We start from the raw sequence: 6,000 nt of genomic DNA on the forward strand, positions 1-6,000 counted from the left end.
GCTCGGCTGCATCTCAGCTCCCCGCACAGCTTCACGTTCCAAAACTGTGTCTCAGGGCGGCAGGGTCAGGTCACGCCCCAGAGTGTTGGAGCAGAGAGAGCCTCAGGGAGCCGTGAGCCTGGCCCGGTGTTCCCAGGTGCCGGGTGAGTGTTCTCCGGGGAGCCCAACTCTGCAGCCACGTCTGTGTCCGAGGCGGCTGAATTACAGCTTTTCCTTCAGGCTCCTTTTCTTCCTGGGCTTCTGGGGTCTGAAGACTCTGGCTCAGTTCTTGGGAGAAATGCAGCCCTAACGTGTCTGCCGCGGAAGGATGAGGTAGTTTCGCACGTGGGCAGTGCAGCCGCCCTCTCCGTTCTCATGGGGGAGGAGCCCGAGAAGGGTCCGCCCACACTGGAGCCAGAAATCGGCTCCTCCTCAAACGTAAGTCCTGCCTCGAAGGGTAACTGAGGGCCGGTTGCAAGGAACGCGTTCACGTGCTTTGCGGAGCTTAGACGTGCGGGCCACGGCGGTCTTAGAGATCACGCCTCACTGGTAAAGTGCGTGAACGTAGGTAGCACCTGGCATGTGCGGGCACCGCGCCAAACGTTTAGCTGCTGTCAGCACCCCCTTCTCAGAGATGAGGGAGCAGCCACACACGGAGAGGTTGGGACAACGGGAGCCCAACCCAGGCGTCCGGCCCCAGTCGACACTGAGCCTCGACACTGCTGCCCCAGGACTGATGGACGAACGTTCCGCGGAATCGACCTTTCTCAGTCTTAAATCCTCCAGAGGCTACTTCTGACACTGAACTGAAAACATGCTTAGAGGCACTTGGTAACTAGGCAGTAAGCTGTTACTCTGAGTTTTGCTTTTCTCAAGGTCACAAATGACATCAGAAACAGAGTGACAAGTGACGGGGCCAGAACCGGGGCCCCGACGTCCCAGGGCGTCCTGGTGTTGACACGTCTTACTTCCTGTAGGGCCGTCTTGCGTTTTCTGGGAACACGCCTGTCTCTCGTATAAGGAGGGGACAGCCAAAGCGCGTGAACATCTCTTAAACGGGAATTGGAATTAAAGTGCGGTTTTCCTTTGAAGAAACCTGTAACCTCTAAGCTTTTTAGGACATTAATAAGAAAGTTATCTTCTTTTTAGAGTCAGACCCGTGTCTTCTCTGTTTCCATCTCCTTCAGCACCCGAAGGTCCAGGCAGTGTTTAGTCTCCGTTCCGATGTCTGATGGAAGGAACTTTCAGTGGTCTGTGCAAACAGCCGAGGCTTGTTATTTCAAAAGAAGGATATTATTTTTAAGTAACAGAGAAGTAGTCAAAGAGAAGAAAGGGCAGAATATTCTAAAGCCAGTCAACCTGGAGATAGCGTGGGTTTTCTGGCGAGTCAGAGCCTTGCTAACGTTCGGGTTTCTCAAGGACTGTGAACAAATCATCAGAAATCAGTTAGGTTTCTGTCAATGATAGTAACGGCAGACAGGCATGTTCCCGGTGTGATTTTTTTTTTTTCAAAGAATCTAGCTGGAATCGAACCAGGACCTATTTTTGCTGTTTTAATCACAGACAAACTAGTCAGTAGAGATTTTTGAAGAATGATGTGACAACTTTATTTCTTAAAAGACGTTCCAGAGGAAGTCCCTATGCAGTTGGTACATTCTAACGACTGACCTCTGAACAACATTCGACGTTATCATAACGAGGGGGTTTTAAATTGCCGGCCAAAATTCTTCAAAGATTTACCTTGAAAATATAGATTTACCTATAAAACTGTCAACTTTTTAATGCGCCTCGGTGATGGGTTTCACTCTGATAATTCTGTTCGGTTTTGCAACGTAGCTGGAATTCAGTTACAAAACCAAGTGTCTTTTGCCAGTACACTGGTTAGTCCTGCGCAGGCCTTCTCTTCTGCGTATCAGACAGCAGAATTCCTTCCCTTCAAAAAGATAGCCACCCTAATGGGACACAGACTCCGACAGGGATGTGATGCTAGCCGACATCGGGCCCTGGAGCTGGAGTGGAAGTAGCCTCTGGAGGCGTTAGCAGCCCCCCGGGAGTCGGGTGATGGGTGCACCGGGGCTTCTTACCTTTGTTCCTGTTCACTGACGGACGTGATCCTCAGCGGAGAAGGAATCCTGCAGCCCTTCGTCTGAGCCCCGGGAACAGACAGCCCTGGACAACTCCTCGGGACACCGCACAGAAGCCAAATCACTTGAACACCGAGTGGCCTGGGGCTGGGTTCGGAGTCCACAGCGGGTAGAGCCTCAGAAGCAGAGGCAGCCAGCCGCGTGGAGCCATTGGTGTTTAGTTTTCTACTCTTCCCAGGGCAGGCGGGCATCTTCGTGGCTGCGGTTCCAGCCCTGAGCTCAGTAGATGAAAACCAACAGCGACGCTCCAACGCCGCTGAGCGGCTGCCAGCGTCGTCTTGAGTCCCCCACTTCCTAGAAGGTTGGACGATTTAGGTGTATATAGCAATCTTTTATGGTCTCCAGACGAGTTGTGTGTGTGAGAATATGTAAACCTGCGAAGAAAACCTGTTGAGATTTTTCACTACTTCGAGGCCTAACTAAAACGATTTCTACAAAATATATTTTAGCAGAAACACCAGGACGGCATACACTGACTATATTAGGATCTAACTGGCAGTGCTGTTCCCATAAGCACTGTCAACAGCTTCTGGATTAACCATCTTCCACATACAAGAGAAATAATTTTTAAGCAGTTGTTTGTGGTTGGCTGCTAGCTGTGCTTTATGATTTTGCATTTCTTTTGAAAGTTGATTTGCATGTTGGGTTTTATTTCTTCTCTGATGAATCTGTACCTATTGTTTTCTCCAGTGGGTGTTTCAGATTACAGATATTACAGCAGTGTGCTAATTTACTGATTGAACCTTAATTTCCCCCCAGAGGTGTCTTAAACTTCTTTTGGAGCTTTCATACCCTGGCTTTGGCAGGCCTGGGAGTCAGCAAGGGGCTCTGGAGGCCAGCAGCTACAATTTGGTCAGATGCTGTATTTGCAAAATGAAATCAGAGATTGTTTCAGGGTCAGCTCTCTCAGCCCCTGTGAAGTCAGTTATACTATAAAATTCCCAAGCCTTTGCCGGAGAACCTCTGCAAAGGCCCTGAGGGAAGTGGGAAAGTGACTAGAATAAAAGGAGTCCCAAGTTCACATTCTGGCAGGCTTCGCATGAGCTACTGGTCTTCTAGAAGGTGGTTTTGGACCGTGGCTGGCTGTTGCCTCCCAGCCCCGGTTCATCGGGTTGACACCGAGAATGCTCACAGCCCCTCAGGCTGACTCTGCCAGAGCCTCCTACTCCGGTTCCTGCAGGTGGAAGCACTTCTCAGGCAGTGGGGCTTTTTCTTTCCGTGGTCAGGTGCACTCTTACGTCATAGGGTGATGGGCACAAGTAAGGCCTAAGACACTGTAGAAGGTTCTAGAAAATGACAACAAAAAGGGGGGCGGTCTGCAAGGGACACTTCCACAAATCTAGAAATAGAGTAAAGGTCATCACAGCACATCTCTCTCAGAAACACCGGAGCCAGGATTCTCTGAACTGGCGTCACCAAGGGTAGCCTGCCCTTCGGAAGGCGTACAGACGGTACCTAGAAAGGAGGCAGTTTAGTAGGTGAAAAAGGCGACTTCCTTCTCACCCAGATCAGCCCCCTTGTTGTTAATAGTGAGGAGGTCCTTTTAAGACAGTCACCCGATTAGTAGAGGTGGGGAGACAGTCTGTACCCTGGAAGCTACACCTGCAGTAACTGCATTCCTGTTCACTGCTTACTCTTGAGGGCTGTGCTGCTGTTTGCGTTTTTATTCTGACCTAGATGCACTTTTAGGAACTACTGTCGTGCCCTGGCTTAGGAAGAAAATGTTGACTGGAAGGGAAAACCTTTGGGAATTTTATACCGGCAGAAGGGGTAAGTGTAAAGTAACTGACTCCAGACAATAACACGCTTCACTGTATATATACGTACGTGTTGGATGTGTAAACATGCTGTACTTCGTGCTCGATTGTTAAAATGACAGAACAGCTGGAAAATTTATATGAGGGAGGAAAAATATTTGTTCTGCGGATGATCAAACAAAAGATGTCTTTGCTTTTGCCCACGGCAACATTAAATTCCCTCCTGACTTGGCCTCCACGTAAGCCAACAGGCTTATTAACAAGATACTTCTTTCCTATTTGTGGGTTAAGGGTCTTTCATCCTGGAACCTGACTTTAATAAAACAATTAGACTGCTCAGTTTGAAATACCATGGTTTTTAGTAAACTTTAGTGATTATAATTTAAATAAACAATTTTGCTAAAAAGATTTTAGCCAATTTCAGAAACCAGTGAAGGAAGCATAGTCCTTCAATGGGCACATACATACCTTCAAGTCACACTGGAGGGAGCCCGACAAGCTGCATCTCCTTAGGGTTTTGTGAACTGTAAAGTAGAATCACCACCTACCTTCCCAGATGCAATGAAGCTGGAGACATGTACAAAGGCTGGCATAGTTCCTGGCAACTGTGATAATCAGTTTCCTCCTGAAATATGTGCCCAAAGGGTGTTCCATAGATTATCTTTAAACAAGTCATAAGAGAGCACAGATGTAGCCCAGTGGTTCTCAAATTTGACTTGTGTCAGAAACGCCTGTTAAAACCCAGACGGCTGGTGATGAAATATTCTGGAATTAGATAGTGGTGATGGTCGCACAACTCTGAATATAGTAAAAACAGCTGAACTGCATGTTAAAAGGGTGAATTCTACAGTACGTGAATTATACCTCAGTAAAAACCAGAACACATGCCTGGGCCCCTGCCCGAGGATCTGGCTGGGTGGGTGTAGGGTGGGGCCCCAGAGCTGGCATCTCTAACAGGTCCCTGGGTGTTGCCGCTGCCGCCCCCACGGACCACACTGCAGACCCACTGCTCCAGCCCAGCCATTCAGCGCAGTGGAGACGCACCCCTCTACGCAGTACCTACCCGCTTAGTGTCTTCAGCAGTTTCCGTCAGATGTTGTCAGTTCAAGAAAAATATTTTGATGGGTAACTCAGTCTTTACAATATTTTCTTTACCAGGAGACACCTCTTAAAAACCAGCTAAGTGCTGAATAACTCAGGAATGTTTTAAAGATATGAACCTTATTCTAAAACTTTCAAAAGTATATTACAATGTAATCTGTTAATGCCTTAATAGTGATTTTCTAAATCACCAAAAACTTAAAGTAACATAAACTTAAAATACATTTCTTCTTTCATTTTGATCCTTAGTCTTAAAATGTCCTCCTGGACACAGATCCCAACTCCACTTACTTGTGGAAGAAGCCTCGCCTGCCTCAACCCCAGTCTCTTTGGAGAGCCCACCCAGGAGCCCCTGTCTGGAAGGTTTGCGGCAAGCACTGAACAAGAGAATATATAGAGAGCCCCAGTGCAATGCTTTGCACGTTATCCAACATAAGATCTGCTATTCCCATTCCAGTTTGTAAAAACGCGAATCCGACAGATTCCTGAATGGCCTGGAATTGGTCTCATCTGGCACGAGGGGTCTGATGATAAAAGGGTCCGGGTCTCTCCTCACCTCTTCTGGGCACTGCTTCTGCATGGGGCTTCCCCCGCCGGCTGGCTTGCCTCTTGCCTCGTACTAAGGCCAGGAGCAGCACGGAGGAACACAGAGCGCCGAACACTGTGGTTCTGTTTACTGTGCATTTATTCACATTTCATGGATGGATACACTTCCTCAATGGGATCATTCAACAACTAATACAAACTGAGATTACATTGTCCGACGATTCAAGTATTTTAGAGAACGATTTCCGATTTAAAATAGCAAACAATTTATCCATTTGATTGCTGAGAAGTTTCCTGCCTCTGCCATAGCTGTGTCTGCATCAAACGGAGAGCCCTCAGCCTGGACCAGCATTGCCACCCGCCACCGACACACAGAGGCCTTGTGCTCAGAACACCGAGTGGGAAGAAAAGTTTTGACGGGCTCCTCACCGTCACCAGCTGGACAAATCCGTTTCTACTGAAAAGCCCTCACT

This window comes from Phocoena phocoena, chromosome 11 (assembly GCF_963924675.1).
Source record: "Phocoena phocoena chromosome 11, mPhoPho1.1, whole genome shotgun sequence".
In the NCBI taxonomy this organism is placed as follows: Eukaryota; Metazoa; Chordata; class Mammalia; order Artiodactyla; family Phocoenidae; genus Phocoena; species Phocoena phocoena.